This window comes from Lissotriton helveticus, chromosome 5_1, assembly GCF_964261635.1.
Source record: "Lissotriton helveticus chromosome 5_1, aLisHel1.1, whole genome shotgun sequence".
NCBI lineage: Eukaryota > Metazoa > Chordata > Amphibia > Caudata > Salamandridae > Lissotriton > Lissotriton helveticus.
Genome location: NC_136065.1, coordinates 1,972,136,816 through 1,972,156,080, shown reverse-complemented (window position 1 = coordinate 1,972,156,080; position 19,265 = coordinate 1,972,136,816). Strand labels below are relative to the sequence as shown.

Below are 19,265 nucleotides of genomic sequence, written 5' to 3'. Positions count from 1 at the left end.
GCCTCACTCGCTCAAAGTCCAATCATAAATACATCAAAAATAAGTCATGGGCTCCAAACATGAGTGCATGTTCACACCACCTCCATTCAATGGCACAAATGAAGCACTGAGAGCAGCCTAGTCAAACAGCTATGCCTTCTGCAAGTTTGGGCAGTATGACAAGAGGCTGATAACCATGGTAAAATGCTCAGGGATTCAGATTGTAAGAAAGGTGAGATGACAACTACTATCTTTAGTTGCATTTATTTTCAAATCTTTGTACTTTAACTTCTGCATTTAATATTCTGTTTGGAATTCAAGACTGTCCTGGGGCAGGGGCACCAGACATGGCACTACACACATACACCCCGGCCTCCCTCCCCCAATTTTGTGACTTGTTGTAAATTACAGACCGTGATCATAGAGCCTGGATTCTTTAAAATACCTTGAGAAAAAGAAACCATTTTCTGGCAAATCATTGACCTTTCCTTGTTCCATAGCTACAAGGAACTCAATGGCGATTCAGTCTAACAGGACAAAGGAAAATAAACAAATCTTAGTTCTTGTTTTTCAGGATACATAGTACACATACGCTGTATAACTTATGTACACTCAACCTGTCAACAAGACAAAAGGAAAAATTAATCAAAGGAACAAAATACCGTTAGGATCCATAATTAGGGTGCAGAGCAGAGAGCTTTTGTGTTGAAGATTAATTTTCTGCTGAGAGCTGAAAGCACAAATTTGTAACAGGAGAATGTTCTTTGTTCCCAGTGCCTCGATGAGATCACACGCTACATACCTTTCTGTTCACCAACCACAATGACTTTCTCCTAAAAATAGGAACCCATCAAAACGTATTTTAAGTTGGAAAGTTTTAACAAAATGTTCAGAAGGATTACTATTCAAATATTTAAATTATGATCGTGTGCGTAACTGCAGTCCTGAGATGGAGGCAAGACAAGCTCAGTGCTTCCTCTGTCACTTGATGCAGCTACTGGGACATGAACGGCCATGATTGTTAATGCACTGAAGCCCTCGTACCCAAAGCCTCAAAACTCCTCCACCCCCAATTATCTAATAGTCCGCTGCCTTCCTTAAAGCAGTTAGCAAACACATAATGCACACTAAGTGCTACTCCTGGATTCTGCACCACTCATTCGGCAGTCCTCACGCTTGAAGTTTCAGCCGGAGGTATGGCTTCACTTTCAGCTGTAGCAACGGCTGCACACTCCATCTAGTGGAATATGTTGCTCATCTTGCTCTACCTCAGTTCATAGAGGGTACACCGGCTGCAAGACTGTAGCAAGTCGGGTCTGGCAGATCAGTGGACTCCTGTGTTTGACCTCATGATCACAGATTAAAATCCTGGCGGATCCACTTAGCATTCCAGTCTTCTGTGGACGATAAATGTAATATCTTCGAGTTGGGAAATATTAAACGTCTGTTATTCAGCAATAAGATTCCCTTCTGGGTGAATGCACACTTCAAAAATATACATCATGCAAGTTACTACAACTAAAGTGGTGAGTAAATATGGCCAGATCTGTTGGGGACTTAGTCGAAAAGCAAAGGGCCCTCAGGAGTAGTCCAGTATCGGGATGGTATCCCTTTGACAAGGTGTTGTTTCCAAATATGTGCGTTTGGCTCGCTGATGAAGTGGGAGGCGGGTGGAGCTTGTTGGATCTATACTAGGGTAGAACACAAGATCACAGGAAAATAGAATGACTTGCACCTCTTCATCTCACTAATGAATTTCCCAATTTCCAAGAGGGCAATGTTGCTGTTCTGTGCCCTTCTATTGAGTTTTGATCTTAGCCGTCAAGTACAGGGTGGAGGGGCATGAGGCAGGGTCCCCAGATCTGATTGCCTTATAGGTTGATCAGCAGGTCTTGAATGTTTGATGTGCAGGAAGCAGTGAAGTTTACGAAGAGTCAATCGTTCCTCTCATACTTCCAAAGACCTTAATTCGCTGTACTGCTGCATCGAGGATACTCTTCATTGCAGTCAGTTGGATCTCATGACTAGTGCCAAGGAGATAACTACCTCCATCTGGTAAGAAAGTTTTCCATATGTGGAGTAGGATAGTGTTCTCCTTCATACCGCTACACTATCTTTCCTGAATGCACCCTTTCCCTTGAAGTTAGATTTATTAAAAATTAGTATCGCTTTTGTGTTCCGCCAAACAAATTTCTCCCCTCTTGTTTTTTTGGTTCTCCATCTCCAATCTGGAACTGGATTCATCATCTATTTTGGCAACGTCTATTTCTTCCTTCAGCATAGGGTACTTTGCTGATCACATTCACTCCTGTATCTGCTTGCTTGAACATTGGACGATGAGTTGATCCTTAAAAGCACAGTTGTTTCACCAAATTGGCATCTGATTGCCAACTCACTTAAAAGCGCACACATTCTGCCACAGATTATTATGGTCTAAGGGGTTGCATATAAAGGTCATGGTGTATCACTGCAATTTTAAAGCTTTGGCAAATCCTGCCTACAATCTAAATTTTGCTTTCTTGTTGACAGTAATGGGATGACTTTATTGGGCCACTGCCAAACAACTAAAAAATATACAGGGCCTCCTTGCCCAAAGTGCTTATAAGCACTGCTTCCCCCATCCCTCTCCTTTTTGGGGGACATTTTGGCTTTCAACGCAAATGAGTAGTCTTTAAAAGTCTCAATCCATTCCTTACAGTCTTTTGAAAGGCTGCTTGGGAAAGGAAGCAAGGCGGCTGAATTATGACTGGAGTATATAATTTAATATTTGGATTCAATAATAATATACAAGGTTTAGCTAAAAAGGTGGCAGTGTAAGACTGAATTATGCACAAACTATTTCGCTTCCCTTTATTCTTGTTCAGGGGTATACATCACTTCATCTGGTTGTGCTTAGGGAGCTGTTGTACTGCGGAGTTCAGACGTCCCGCAGATTTGTACGCTCTCTGCTTCCACCTGTTTGGGACTGCTCAGACTAGAGTGGAGTACTTGTGATTGCCTTAGCTGACAGCACTTGCAGTGCAGTTCAAATGGCACTGAGCAGAGCGTGGCAAGTGTTACTAAGAGAATGGTGCACATCACGCTTCAGTGCCCATTTCAAGTTTTATGCTCACACTAAGCTACTCTGCTGCCGTAACAATGTTAAATAATTATTCTGTTTCAAAATTAATGTGCAAGTCACACCTTAAGTAAATCCTAAAATCATGTGTATTCACAGAAAAGCATGTTCGTACTCACAAGTCAATGGGCCAACCAGCACGTGTACATTTTCCTAATACTTGATGGGTCACCTTAAGCATTTCAGGAACTGGTGGCGACTCGTTGTCAAACTAAAGTAAAGGTTCTCAATAGAAATGGCATGTACATTAAGAGGATTATTACTACACATGCTGATTGGCCCATTGACCTGCGAGTACAAACATGCTCTTCTGTGACTACACATGCTTTTAAGGGTTTACTTAAGATGTGACTTGCACGTTAATTAAGAGGATTAATAGTACAGACTACTGAAGAGGCGATCTCCTCTCAGGCTAGCTTACATTTTCACTGGCTGTCCAGAACATTATCCCGACATTCCTACATCATTTAGAATCTATGATGTCATTATTTCCATAAAGTAACAGGTATTACATCGAGGACCTTCAGGCAATTCATATTGAAGGCATGTGTTACTTTCAGACAGATTAGGATATGATTGCATACCCATTGAATCTAACATTTTTTACCATCAAGGCACTGAGGTGCTCCATTTCCGGGTTGAAGTTCTCCGACAAGATGATAAACCTTTGTTGACACGACAGTAGAACAGGATCAGCTTAGACCAAGAACTCATCTAGACTATCTGCGCTCTGTTCACTAGGTCAGACTTTAACCACAGCAGGATGATTTCATTGCAGTAAATTTGTTAAATGACCGTGTCATAGGGCTTCATGATTAATGGTGCTTAAAGTTACCTTCACACATATGTGAACAGTCAAAGACTAGGATTGTTGCCATCTCTATGTTAACAAGCATTTGCAATGCAATAGGTTTCGCATTTACGCAAGTTTGAGCTATTGACATTGCAAATAACAATGCCTTTTTTTTTTCATTTTTAAAAACACAAATAAAAGGCATTGTCATTTACAATGTTAATAGCTTAAACTTGCGTAAATGCGAGACCTATTGCATTGCATATGCTTGTTAAGACAGAGTTTAACTAAAAACTTGCTACCAGGCCGTTCCTCAAGACAATATGTGAAAGATGCTGTTTATCGGCTACACAAATATGAAATGTATAATTTTTATTCCGTTTTAATCATGAGTACACGATCTATGGACTGCGATTGGAAACGTTTTGTATGATTATATATTGTATTTTTGTATGTTTTGTCTGATTAATGTATATTACAATTTACAGTAATTTATTATATTACTTTACCAGACGGCTCGTGCAGCAAAAGGAATTAAAAAGGTAGAAAACGTATATATTGTGTCCTTATGTATCTGTACTTCGTTTTTTCACTGCATTACATGATTGGTTGTTCTTCTACGAGACATATTAACATCTATTTTTAAAAAAAATAAAATATGGTATAAGTCATATGTAGAGACCAAGTGCGCGCCCTGAAATTTGCCATTTCGATAGAGGTAGGCTGATAACGATTTTTAAAAAGCGCCTGGAAGGCGCCATCAGACTGGGTGTTGCCTATGTACAAAAAAAAAACACACATCATTCAAATAAATAAAAAAAAGCTAAATTGAAGAGATAAATATATACGAAAAGTGGAAACGACATATGGTAGGTATGCTGGAGCCATGCAAGGCCCCAGTTCCCAAAAGAGCTCACATCAAATGCCTTGTCACTTTATTTATATACACTATGCTGTACCTCTTGGGTCTGGAACAAACCTGCTAGTTAGTAATTGTGGAGCTTCGCTGGCTTTTACAGAAGTCACTGTACCAACACCTGAAGACTGACGCATAACTAGAGGGATGTTTCAAGGAGAAAACCTATAAACGCTCCTTCTCAGGAATGGCACCCAGGATCTGGAACTCACTCCCCCCGAAACCAGGCTCATCTCCTCCACCATACTTTTTAAGAAAGAAGTAAAAGCTATCCTCATGGCTAAATACACCTGAATTATTATTGAGTATGATATTTACAGTCAATGTACCATTCAGTTCTACTGATCTTTTGCATTTTTGTATGACTCGTATTATTGACCTTCCTGATTGTTTACGCTATTACTTATTTGTACTTGTATCATAATTGATGTATCTGTCTGATCTGACTATGCTGTTGAGTCTGACTATGCTCCCACATGTACCTTCCCCACCCCAATTGTTATGTACTCACATGCTATAACCTTCGTTTGTAAAGCGCTCCGATATCTGCAAAGATCTTGTTCGCGCTATATAAAACTTTCAAAATAAATAAATAAATAAAAGCATCTTTCGGGCTTTGAGTTAAAGGATGACATGGAATCCAGGTGCTTTCGGATAAACAGAGCCATAATACGCACGTTGTTTAGAAATAACCGTGTATTAGGGAATGTGCTGCTCTGAAATTGGAGCAAACATCGATTTAATATTTTATATCCTGATAATGTCACGTGCACACTCAGAGTTGTCTGAGGCGCAGAAGTGAATGTTCGGTTATTTTTTTATAGGTTGTGTTCCCTGTGTTATTACTGCAATATTCACTGATTTCAAACCCATAATATCCGCCCCAGGAGGGAACTAAAAGTATACACATGGGCGGAGAAAGGAAAAAACGTGAGCAGTTTTTTTCTTTCTTCAATTTGTCACACAGTTAAACCTTGCTCCACCTGTAGTCCCGGCTTGCTGATGAGGAACAAGCGTGCATTTACCGAGCGCTAATGACCACTGCAGGACGCGGGATACCACCAGGGATTCCTGTAACCGAGCCTGCTAAGATCTGAATTAACCAGCTAGAGCCCGGGAAGCAGGGACCGGCGGTATATTTACCGAGTGTTAACCGGTGTGCAGTGCAATATGACCCTGACCTGAACAGGTGCTTTCCAAATTCTGCGAATTCAGTTCCACCAAAGGGGTAAATTCACCTCTGGAGCGCCGAGTAAACGGGAGTGGGTGGTGGGGTTCCCGAGTCGCTAATCAGATTTGCAGTGTGATCTGCTGAGCAAAATAGCATCCTTAGATGCGGCTGCTCTTGGCTGATTCAGTCCGAGCGAACATCTTCAGGGCCTGCCAAGCTTAAGAACTGGGCAGGGGCAACATAAAATGTTTCCCTGGCTGGTCTCTGCCGTTGCTAGCGCAAAAGTCAGTACAAAACTGTATTAACATGAGTGCGGTCAGGGGAATTTCGAAATATCCGTCCAAACATTAATCTGTGTGATGCACAAGTATACGTGCAAAATTGCGCCTATGCAATCATTGCAACCCAGAAACAGTTGTGCTAAATTTCCCCTGTGCACTTTATCTACTCCGGAAACATTGGTTCACTATTGCACTGGTGAAACGGATGTGGTCCTGAAGTGTAAGTGTGAAAATGCACTAGCGCCAATATAGCCTATGTAATCACGAAATTACTCGGTAGTGGCGCCCCGCACCTAACTCCCTTCCTCATCCGGCTGTTAATAGGAGACCCCTTCCGATACCAGCGGTATTTTTTACACAATAAGTTACCGCCTGTGATGGGATTGGGATGCATGCTTTCTGGGGACGCGGGGTTTGGGGGTAGGGGTGCAGAGACTTCCCACGCAAGCTCGCTCTCCGCTACCAGCAGCAAGAGCAGGGAGGGGTCAGCGGTGGCCTACATGGCGCTTACAGAGTAGTGAAGCGGAAAATGGACTAACCGGCCCCTTTGTACTGAGGTGAAGGTACAACCGTCCTCGCCCTCCCCTCCACAGGGTTAAGCAAACTCAATCAACGCATGGACGCTGGTCTTTTACTGCAAAACGGAGATGGGAGGGGAGGGTCAATCTGTTACTTCTTTAAACTGAAGGTAGATCCGGTTTCAGAAATCTTTACTGAACATTGTAGAGTCGCAACAAATTAGTGCACTAGCACTGTTTTGGCAGCATCGTTTTCAATTTCATAACTAAATAAACAAGTCAACTCTTGTACTTACACGTCGGGTCAGCTAAGTACTGATAAGGTGTCATGTCTAGTAGAGACGTCACATTCATGCGTCCCAAGTAACAATAATACAAACAATTGTACACATCTACTATTATAAGGACAGGGTCGGCCACAATCGGAGGGAACGAGACAGAGGACGTAGCTTCCCGGTGCGTGCTGGTCCCGCCAGATCCCTCGTTTCCAACCATAGTCATGGGCACATCGGTAACTGCTGTGTGCGGCAACTTAAACGAGTATATCAGCACTGCTGCTCAGCCACGCTGGGGAGATCACCCAACCTGGAGGATATAGTGTGGCCCACTGAGGACACTGGGTTCCACCCTTCATGTTAAGAGGTGCTGCCGGTACCTCATCTCTGACACAGAACTTACCTGCTGGACATACCGTTTTCCGTCCGCAGACAGGCTTCCCTATTCTTCTGTGGTTTGCCTCCCCCTACCCGTAAACCGGCCACGGGCCCGTGCCAACTGGAAGACCCCTGTGATCAGTAGCATTGCTAGTGAGAGGACATATGCCAACGAGTGCCACTCGGGCTGTACAGTGCGTCACGGGCATCGGTGCTGTGCAGCGTTAGAAATGGGCCGGATCAGAAGGGCACGGCGTGCCCGTACTTTTAAAAATGGCAGGAAGACAGGCAAACACGGAGGAGACGTGGAGCCACTTCCTTTGGGCGGGACTTCCGTCTTCTGAAGTCCCGCGCACGCGCCCACGGAGTACCTGAGAGCGGGGCTCCCATGCCCGAGGGAGAGCCCCAGCTACCGGAGTCCCAAATGGCGGTAAGTGGGGCTTAGTTCTAGGGGGAGGGGAGTGCGCTTGTGTGTGTGTGAATGTATGCGATGGCGGTGGGGGAGGGGAGTCTTTGTATGTGTGCGTGCGTGTGTGTAGGTGCGTGTGTGGGGGGTGTGTGCGTGTAGGTGCGCTAGTGTGTGTGTAGGTGCGGCGGCGACTGGGGTGTGTGTGTGCCTGTGTATGCGTGTGGCTGTGTATGCGTGTGGCTGTGATGTGCGCATGCGTGAGTGTGGGTGCGCGTGCACGCAGTGTAATCCAGCCGAAGAGAAGCGCGTGGCAGTTCCTTGTCCTTCATTCCCCCCCGAGTCAGCTAGCTATAAGTCTCCACCTGGACGCATCCTTTGGATGCGAATTCCAGGCTCGACCTAAAAAGGAATGCAGGCTGGTAGCCTACGAGGAATGTGTTGCTTTTTATTTTACCATGGAGTTGATCAGCAATGTCCTTCTTAATGATACTTTCAAGCAAATGGGTGATCGGACAGTAACATGCAAAGTACAAGCATTTGCAATGCAATAGGTCTCGCATTAGGAAAGTTTGAGCTATTGGTATTGTAAATGGCAAAGTTTTTATTTATGTTTCTTTTTTTTTTAAATAGCTAAATTAATAGCTTCGTCATTTACAATGCCAATAGTTATAACTTTCGCAAATGTGATACCTATAGCATTTGTAATGCAATATGTTTTGTATTTACAAACCGCGAGAGGACAAAAAAAAGCTCCGGACCACCGCCTCCTCCCAGGCCTTCAAAAGGGACCTCAAAGTTCTCCTCCTCCAGAGACACCTCCAAAAGTAATTCACGTCCTCTTGCTATTTGTGAGGAAGACTTCCCACTACTGATAATTTCTACTTTCCATGACCATGGAAGTGCCTTCCCAGTGTATGCCTGTGATTGGAGGGTCTGCCTTTTTGCAGTATTTTCCATGTACTGGTGTTCGGTGCCCTTTTGTAACATGCACACACCACTCTGCCCTTGCAACACACGTCTGCTACCTCTCACATGTCTTTGCCTTTGATACTTGCACAAGTGCCACCTTGCCCATGTAACGCTTGTTCCTGAGCCTGAGTGTCTAGCACTTATTGCAGGACTATACCTCTAATTATACTCGGTTTTCTCTTATAACTGCACACTTGTCACTTTCATTTCCTCTTGTGCGCTTTTGACGACCTCATGTATTTTGGTTGCTCACAATTTTTACTCAAGTATTTTGTTTGCTCACGATTGTCACTATTACCTTTACTACCTCATGTACTTTTTGGTTGCTCATAGTTTTTACTACCTCATGTATTTTGTTTGCTCACAATTGTCACTATTACCTTATGTAAGTAACGTATGTTTTTGCAACCTGTTCTTTTGTAATGTTTCTCATTATGTTTCATTTCTGTTCCTAATGTGAAGCGCTCTGACGCCTTCGGGTAAAGTCCGCGCTATATAAAAATGCATAAATACATAAATAAATAAATACCGCCTTCGGGTAAAGTCCGCGCTATATAAAAATGCATAAATACATAAATAAATACCGCCTTCGGGTAAAGTCCGCGCTATATAAAAATGCATAAATAAATAAATAAAGCAAATCAAACATCCTCGTCACTCTGCCGGCCTGCGACCAGAAGTCAGGCAGGCCGGCGCGACAACCGGACACAGGAAGTAGGAGGGCGGGAGCCTACCCCGCCTCCCACGGAAGAGCCGCGATTGTTTGGAGCACCGGAGCAGGCAGGAGCCTACCCTGCGCCCCGGTGCCGAAGGAGGGAAGAAGAGTCCTGCTGCCGGGCCCTGCAGCTGAGGAGAGCCGCCGCACGAAGGAAGCCGGTGAGTGGCTTGCTGAGCTGCGGGGGGAGCATCTGTGTGCACGCGCGCACGCGGGGGGGGGGGGGGGCGGGCTGTGTGTGTGTGCGTGCGTGTATGTGTCTTGGAGTGCGTGTGTGTGACTGGGGGAGGGGGTGTGTGTGTGTGAGCCAGTGTCTGTCTGCGCGCGCATGTGTACGGCGCGTGACGCGACGTGCGCGTTCGCGCACACGAATCCAGGAGAAAAAGCTCGTACACCCTCTTGTCCTCCTTCCCCCCAGACTGATCGCTATACGTCTCCAGCTGGACACATGCATCCTTGCAGGATGCATTGCCAGCGAGACCCAAAAAGGGGTGGGTTTCTTCAGGAGAGTGAAAGATCACTCATGTTTTAAAGGCATCTGGGAAGGAAACTTGGGTGAATGATGCATTGTCAACATTAAGTAGAAGCATTAGGGCTTCATTGGGCATCTCATTATATATTATGAAATGATCATATGAGACGCCCTTCAGGTTATAAGATTCGTGCCAGAAAGTCACCAGAAGAGTGTCAAGTGGTCCACTTAGACGCATTGTACGATGAGATGGATTGAGCACTGTTGAGTGTGACCATAATCATGTACTGCCAGGTTCTATCAGTTGTGCCTTTGGAGCAGTGGTCGAAGTGGGCGGGAACGGCAGGGAACGGCGTGCCCCTACTTCAATTCTGTAGATTCCGTTCTACTTTATTATGAACATTCATCCCTGGACATCAGAAATATTCTGTTTGTGGACGGGCGGGGTGCGAGAAGGAAAAGGTCTGTCTCTTACTTCCTGCCCAGACAAGACAATGAAGGTGTCCGCTTCTGCTCTGCCGCTGGCAGCTGCCCCCTCTTTCTTACTCCTACTCCCTCTCGTTCTGTCTAACTCCTCACTTTTCCGAAAATCATGAATCAAGAAATGGTTCTCACCGTCTCTTCCTGTCGTCCATTTGTACCCCTGTGAAATGGATGCAAAAAAGAAAAACACTTTTGCTGGAAATGCCGTTTTGACAATTATCTATTCCAAAGTGCAGCCTCCGGAAATAAAATGTTCAAACTGAAAAATAATTAAATAAAGCAAGATGGAGTGTTCTTAAAGTGGCCAGATACTTTTTTTCAAACCCCAATACATTAGCGCCACTTTACAGAGTTTGCCAGTAAAGAGCTACTTTTGTTTTCATGTCTTTCTTTGAACAGCATTGTTTAACTCCAGTACCTCCTACCTGGAGGCAGGGCCGGCGCTAGGCATGGGCAGTGTGGTCAGCTGCCCAGGGCCTGGCACTCTGCCTGCCAGGATGGGGCCCCCCACAATGGCAATTAACACCCCACTAGTCCTCGTGTATGTCTGCCGATCAGAGTGAAAGAAATGCTTCACAAACGGGCTCATAGGAGGGCCCCCTCCCCTCCTGGGGCCTCTAAGGGATGGTGTGGGAAGGCCTAGGGGAGGTTACACCTCTCAGGCAGCCAGTTCAGAGACTCAGCAGGGCGCCCCTTGTCAGCACTTTAGCCCACACAGGTTTAACTCAGCCCCCAAGCAATTTTCACACCTTCAGTTTGAAATGGGCTGTACAAGAGTTGCTTGGGGTGGCTGAGAAGAGGAGCTGCGGCCCAAGTAGAGTCTGCACAAAGCAGCTTCCTTGAGATCAGAAGGTGTCACTTATGTAGATTTCAGGGGCCTCCCACATTCCCTTTTGCCCAGGGCCCCGAAAATCCTAGGACCGGCCCTGCCTGGAGGTGCTGCAATACCTGGTTGATGGGTGGATTGGAAAACGAAATGTGTACAGCGGCTTTGTGTTCACAAATGTGGTCTTTTGAAACCATACTGCTTACGTTTTGTAAGCATATAAGCAGTGGACATTGAAATGGGTCCTTTCTGGGCCCTGTAGTTATGTCCTTAACTTTTCAGGCAAAAATACTGGTTGATTTCTGAATAATGACTGTAAAATCGAAAAGTTCACCATGTTCCTGATTACATTTTACATGCTTTATTAAATCTTTCATTCCTTATGAGTGTTTGCTTTTTCCAGGATGTGGTTACCTTTTCTTTTAGGCAGCATATTGCTCTTGCCTAGTGTGTAATTTGAATTGAGTCGCATCCAGTAATTTATAGCAGGTAAAATTGGATTGTAGCTGAAGGCAGTATGAGTTTCTCTCAGTGGGGCAGTATGGTGTTCAGTGAGAGCAGACGTAGCAGTGGGGGCAGAGCTGCTAAATTTAGAACTGGGAAACCAGGTTCAGCCTTCATTAACAGTCCCCCAGACCACTCTCCTGAGGGAGCACATTCCCATGCCAGACCTTAGAAGGCACCAGAAAAGCCCTGGTGTGTTAGCACCAGCAGGTGGACCCTAGCAGTGGCAAGTGTGGGTTCACCTTGAAGGCTTGCCCACCACAATCCATACTGAAGTTCACCTCCAGTCTTGCGGGTAGGCCTACGAAGTAGCAGACCCAAGAGCAACAGTGACTGTCACTGAGGTCACAGGACCCCTGAGAAGAGCTGGCTCTAAGGCGGTGCGACTGGTGTGACTGCAACGGACACTGACTGAGTGGGGGCGTCGTATATTATGGTTTTAAAAGCACTTGCTGCCTCCTTCCTGGCCGCCAGCTATTTTCTGCAATAATACAAATTTCATGATAACTGGTGAATAAACTTCTTCCTAGAGCGAGATCTGTCTAGTGGAAGTTTACTCATGGAAAGATAGCGCAGAGGGTTAATGTGCCTGCTGCAAAGAAAATGTACCAGGCCCATCACAAAGTGCACATATTGTAAATAGGTCAGTGGGTTACTGCTTTTGTCAGTGAGATCCTTTTGCTACTTGCAGTTTATATCCTAACAAAGAACAGTGAGCTATTAACTTTCATCTAAGAGCTGCATACAAACTGCAAGGTATAAACTAGAGCGTTATGGTTTTTCCCCTAAGCCTTGGATTATCCTAATGTTGCAAAAAAGTGTTATTTTTTATACAAATCAATAATGATTTTTAAAGAGAACCCCCAATCATGGTATTAAGTTTTAAATTCTGAGTTTGTGTTTCTCCAGGCCAATTACTATTAAACTATACTGTCTACTAGTATGGTTATCATGTGACTCCTACACCTTGTAGTCCTTTGTCTTATGTAACATTTCCTATACAGTCATTTACACACTTAAAATTGATTGTCTCTGTATATTGCTGACGACAGAAACTCCATGGCTCAGAAACAAATGGCTCGTGCTTCCACTTTCAAGCATTTTTGGGACATTCTGTGATTAAAATAAATTCACAAAGTGGAATTTTTTCTAATGTCAATAGCTCATATTAATAGTTAAATAATCATGTGTATCCATTGGTTGACTTACATAACATAATAAGGTGTAACTGGTCAGTGAAATGCCACACAAATACTAAAGATTGGGATGTTTTGCGCATCCTGGCCACACCTCTAACTCCACCCACTGATCCAATCCTCAGGTTATTCCCACCCTCTGATAATCCGTCCACAGTTCCCCTACTTTTTTTCCCCCACTTCGACCACTGCTTTGGAGACGTTATTTGTGTGTGTGTGTGTTTTAATATTGGAGTGCCAGAGTTCTTGTAGTATGCTGCCTTGGCCTCTAATGATGTACCTGTTGTCAGGCAAAGCTTATTTAGGGCTCAGCAGGTATTCATGCACCCAAGTGCATTGCTTTTTTTTCCAGTATGTGGATATTTTGTGATTATATCTAGAACACTCGATTATTAAGCGTTCTCTTGCTGCTGGAGAAGACACCAAAATAGAGTATTCCGAGTCAGTCAATTACTTTAAGAAAAATACATATTTAGGGTGCAACTAAACTGTAAAGTTGTCAAATTTATAGGTAAATTTACAACAGTGTAGAATTTTGATGTCTAAATCGAGAAATCTTCCCCACCGTAAAAGCTATGAATATATGGAATTTCAAAAAGCAGTTGTTAGAATGGATTATAACATTAGAACGCGGAAATTTCTAAATGAGTAAAGATGTTGAAAAATTCAGAACAGAAAAAAAGTATAATACGTTTTTAACCAGAACCACAATTTCCTTACCAGTAAATACTTCAGAAAATAATTCACTTTTATTTTAGCAAATGTGATTTAAGCGGACAAAGAATTGCGTTAGTACGATGAAGATGGCCAATCCACCCACCCTCACCCTTTTCCACTGGTCTCTGCTAATCTACAACCTACTTTTCAACTACAAACCATAGACGATTTACCCCCAGCTGCCACCCCCTCACTGCCCCTTCCTCCATTCAGCGATCAATGTTAACACAACAAGCACTGCACCATTTAACCACCTGACCAAACTCCTCTAACCTGTATCTCTGACATCAACATACCGGTTATCTCACACCGCGACACACACCTGGTTACATTCACCACCATGTCTTGAGCCTGCTGTGAATACCTGTCAAATACTTACAGAATTCCTCCGAAGCTTCATCACCGGCGTCCGTAGATAATCTTCACACGGACGTTATTGGTCTATAATTTGTAACATTTCCGGGTCGCATACTAACCAATACTAGGGCTGAACATATACTGGGTGTCATCTGTGAGTGGAAAGTACTGGTAACGTGTTAGGTGAACTACGATTGGAGTATTGGGAGGCACTCCAGCCAATCCTAGCGCGCTATAAAGAATTCCAAAGTGTTGATTGGTTGTGGAGTGCATGTGCCTCTGCCCGATCCAACTTCTTACAGTCAGTGGGTGCCAGTGCCACCACCTATCGTTGAGAATGAGCCGAAGAGAGAGGGATAGGAAGGATGAGGGATGGTGGAAGGGGTCAGAAAAGCGGGGAAGGGAAGCAGAGCCCCATGTGACCCGTGTGAACAGGGCTTTAACGCTATCATGGGACGACAGGGGGTGATTCCGGGCTTATCACTTGATGTTCCTCGAGGTTTTACAATCATTTGCCGCTTCGCTTTGATAACAAAGTTTCTATAGTATCGGCCTTTATTAAAAGTTCATCAGCCCCATTATGATCAATGTCCGATCCACTTTGAGATGACATTTTATCACACACAGGCATATCAAAGGGGTACCGACATTTCATAGTGTTTATGAAGAGATTAAAATCATTTTATACTCTTATTTGGATAAAATCACTAGTGTCGTCTTTACATTTTGTAGATCAAACCTTTTGTGGTTAGAAGCCTCTCCACCTTAAGATAACATTGTGGAGAAGTGTGGCTCATTGTGGAGAAGTGTGGCTCAATGTGGAGAAGTGTGGCGCAATGGTTAGAGCGACAGACCTTGAAGCAGAGGTTTAGCCTGGGACCAGGGTTCAATTCCCGCCTCGGCGGGTCTTGGGCTCAATTTCCTCAGACCTGATAATTCTCGCCTCGGTGCCTACTCTAATCATGGGTCCCACTCTGCAACTCTGGGCAATAGCTTAGATGCCTGGCTTCACCTTGGGGGTGCCCAGGAGTGGGCACTTCACAGGGAAAAGCCAGGAAGGGTTCCACAGCGGTATGCGTACAAGCGCCGAGATACCCTCATGTGTCGATTTGTGTGCTACACAAGTACTACTACTACATTATTTAAAGGCTGCTGTTATTTATGGAGACTCCCCTTTCATGCAAAATCAATCAATCATTTGTAAAGCGCACTACATACCCGCGAGGGTCTCAAGGGGCGGGGGGGGCCTACTGGTTGAACAGCCAGGTCTTGAGTATCCTCCTGAAGGTCAGCAGGTCTTGGGTCTGTCGTAGGCTCAGTGGGAGTGTGTTCCATGTCTTGGCGTGCTGACATGATCTAACACTAAACATATTACAAATTCTTTACAATAAAATGTTTCTTTCTGTTCTTAAATTTTGGGCAAATCAGTAAATATGGGTCAGACTTTCTTTGTGTAATTGGCAGAGATTGCACTTTATGTTCGAAGGTTTTGGTTGCCATTTAGGGATATATTCTAGTGTTTGGCATAAGCCAAAACGTAAGTGAAGTAACTTGCTTTGTAGAATGATCTAAGTAATGTAAACTATTTCTGAGGACGAGGCTCTCTGTAAGAGACAATCATTATCCAGGCGTTCCTTCTTTTTTAAACTCTTCTTTATCTTCGAGCCATGACCGCCTCCTTATTTGTTTATTGAAAGCTTTTTAAAAAGGTTCATGTGGAAACGCCATGTCCCATAACTCTTTGGCTTTCAAATTTGATAGTGCTGTATTGAGAGCTCAAGCCCAATTGCTCGAATTTTGATGCGTGTTATTTTGGATTTCATTCCATATCAGGGCTCGCAGTGTGTTTTCACCAGAGGATCCTATTAATGACATATATTTAATCGGTGCACCTGTTTGTGATAATTTTTGGTTTATTAGCCCAAATTCTAATCGGATCTGAGAAGGAGATGCACTCTCAGGAAGATGGAATAAAAGTCTAAAAACCTTATTTTTTGCTGACTTGGGAAAGTCTCAAACTTGCCCGGGAAAGCTTCAGTACCATAGCAAAGTGTTGGAATAAACTTGGCTTCTGTTGCAGCTAATAAAGGCTTAAAGGTTGGGCTTTGCAATTTCCGATGTATTCGCCGGAATGCTGAGATTAGGGAAGCAATTCTTGGTTTCACTGCATTCTGGTGTAAGTGATGTGACTGCTGATCTTGTAGCCAGACGCCGAGGTATTTATATGAGGTGCCTCTGAGGATTAGTTTCCCCCCCCAGGGACCAGCTACCTTTCTTATTTATTTTTCTGCCAAAAAATCACTACCTGTGTTTTTGTAAGATTAATGGCCATTTCATTCTCAACACAGTAGATATTTAATTGGTTAAGTAGCCTTTCCAGGCCCATCCCGGTTAGATTCATAATGACAATATCGTTAGCGTATTCTAGTGAGACCACTCTTTTGGTTGCCAGTGTTGGTGGGTAAGAGTTAGATGTTTCTAAGTAAGCACTAAGATCCACCAGAAACAGATTGAAAAGCACTGGAGCCAAAACGCAGCCTTGCTTCAGGCCTCTCTTTATTGCTATTTTTTCTGTTAAGTTGGTGTTTTGGCCGAGTTTAACCAGTGTCCAATTGTTGGTATACAAGAGTTAAATTGCACACAATAAATTAGTGGGGATTTCACAATTGCCTAGCTTTTTTCCGTTGTAGGTTGCGATTGAAATGGTCAAAAGCTATGAAGAAGTCTATGAAACGTGTACAGCAGTTGTTTCTTTGACACACATTTGTTCACAATCATGTTAAGAGCTGCCAGGTTGTCTAAAGGGCTGGCTTTTAATCGGAACCCTGTCTAGTTTTATGGAATAAAATGTTTCATTTCAGCCCATTCTTCGAGATCTGTCAATAAAAGTCCTGCAAATATTTTGGAATCAATATCCAGGAATGCTGTCATTCGGTAGCTATCCGGAGAAGCATAGGGGCACATGCATCATTGAAGGATTTTGCACTTCCTAAATTGCGAAAATTAAGGAATCGCAATTTAGGAATTGCAAAATCCTATGCATCAAGAAATCCTTACAGTTTTTCGGATTTCTTAATTTTCGGAAATTGCGATTCCTTAATTGTGAATCGCAATTAAGGAATGGCATTACATTGATTCCTATGGGCCTAGAGGCCCATAGGAATCAATGCCTTTTTGCGAATTTTTCTTTTACGAATGACATTTGGTGATGCATTGCAAGGGTGCTGAGGGGGGTTCAAAGGACCCCCCCTGCACCCTTGAAATGTTTGTTTTAGTGCAAGTTTCACACACACATGTCCAAAGGACGTGTGTGTGTAACATGACACTTTACAAAATGCATTTTTGTGCTTTTTTCAGAATTTCGCAAATTAACACGAGGGTCAACCTCGTGTTAATTTGCACTTCCTATTTCAAAATTCGCATTTAAAAAAAAATTCATGCATTGCATTTAAGGAATCGCACAAATGCGATTCCTTAAATGCATTCGCATTTTTAGGAATTGCAAAAAAATGCGGATTTTCTAAAATTGTTTCATGCATCCCAAAAACTTATTTAGGAAGTGCAAACGGCCGAATTTACTGATTCGATCCGTTTGCACTTCCTAAATAGGTTGATGCATGTGCCCCTTAGGGCCCTTCTTGTATATTGGCAGTAGAATTGAGCCATGCAAAGTGTCCAGGATAGTTTCTGTAGATAAGCAAAAGTTAGATAACTTTTGAAAACCAGTACTCAGAATTCCCGGTCTTCTGTGTGTGTATAGCCCCCTGTAGGCTGTTAGTGCTGGGCGCACAATTCCCCTTTACTTGAGTCTGTGGGTTTTACTGGAGATTGATAGATTTCATTTCTCTGTCTAGGGCTCTTCGTTGTTGTCTAAGGGAGCTGGAAGACCAAATGTCACACTTTGGCCGGGGCAGGTTTTAGAACTTTTTGATGTTGACAATGCGGCTTTAAGTTCTTCTTGTATTTGGGTCCAGGCCAAAATCGGGTCTTTAGTATCCCAGATAAATGTGGAACTCGTCTTTTTCCATGAGTCTTATCGAGAAGATGTCAATCTGTTCCATCTAATTGTTTTTCCATTGTGTGGCTGGGTCTTATGTTCCGATGGATTTGTAAACTTGCCTCTTCGCATTATAATTAATTATGCCGATGGTTTGTGGCGAGTAATCACTTACGCACCTATAACTAATTTTGTATAACAACATTTAGTGAAATTTTTTCCAGGGATACAAATGTATAATCTCGGACCGGATCTGTTTTGTTGGTTTTTCTTATTGCGTTCATCGTAATATCTCCTTGAATATGGCCATTTAATGCCCAAACTCCCAGGGCCTCCATTGTTTTTAATAATTCATGGTCTGATTTGTTAACTGAGCCAAATTTGGAGATTTGGATTGGAATACCCCATACATATCTGTTCTATTTAGATTTCCGCTACTTCCTTGGTGGTTAGCCATGTTACAATTAAAGTCACCTGTGACTATACATGGAATGCCTAGATACGAAATTTCCATGGCCATAAGATAATTTTGTATTATTTTTATGTTCTTCCGTTTTTGAGTTGAGTTCTGATGGGTGTATATGTTTAAAAAGATGATAGTGCCCTAGGTGTTACCATAGTTCCAGTTGTTTATTATTATTCCTTGTATAAATGGAGCATTATTCGGGAGACTGGAATAGGAGACGTTTTTACTAAGTGCTATATATGTAGTTAGTCCCCCTTTGGATGACCGTTCTTCTTTGGTTTTTGTGCGGGGGTAAAGATTTCTGCATACCTTCCAAATGGTTGTTCCTCCTCTCTCCACGTCTCTTGTAGGCAAATTATGGTGAAAATGTTAAAGTACTTTCTGAGTATTGGATCGAAAAGTAGCTTTTTGATGCCTTCAATGTTCCATGAAAGCAAGGTTATGTATGTGAGGGCATTGCCCACTGGAATCCCTTGGGTTATTCGGTAGCTTGCTTCATTTTGCTGCTGAGCCTGCTTCAGGCGAGGTCGCCCCCACACACTGCTGCTCCTGCCCGCTGACTGCCGGTGCTCTGCTCTGCTGCCTTCGTTTTGCCTCCTGTGCTCCTGTGCTAATCCCTCCTCACCCATCTGCTGCCTTTGTTTTCTTCCGTCTGTGCATTCCTTTCCCCCCATCTGCTGCCCTCGTTTTTTTCCCTCTGTGTTTTCCTTTCCCCCCATCTGCTG

General features: G+C 43.6%; 1 protein-coding gene across 3 annotated transcripts in view; it reads right to left on the bottom strand.

Moving 5' to 3' along the window:
• The window catches only part of STARD3 (StAR related lipid transfer domain containing 3), a 180,292-nt gene extending 166,061 nt beyond the window's left edge, over positions 1-14,231 (bottom strand). Inside the window, exon 1 of one of the 3 annotated variants that reach the window (XM_078645652.1) lies at positions 14,100-14,231. The gene's annotated coding sequence lies outside the window, so the exon portion shown is untranslated. The other 2 variants (XM_078645654.1, XM_078645653.1) reach the window with 2 other exon arrangements.
• Between the last annotated feature and the right edge of the window lie 5,034 nt (positions 14,232-19,265).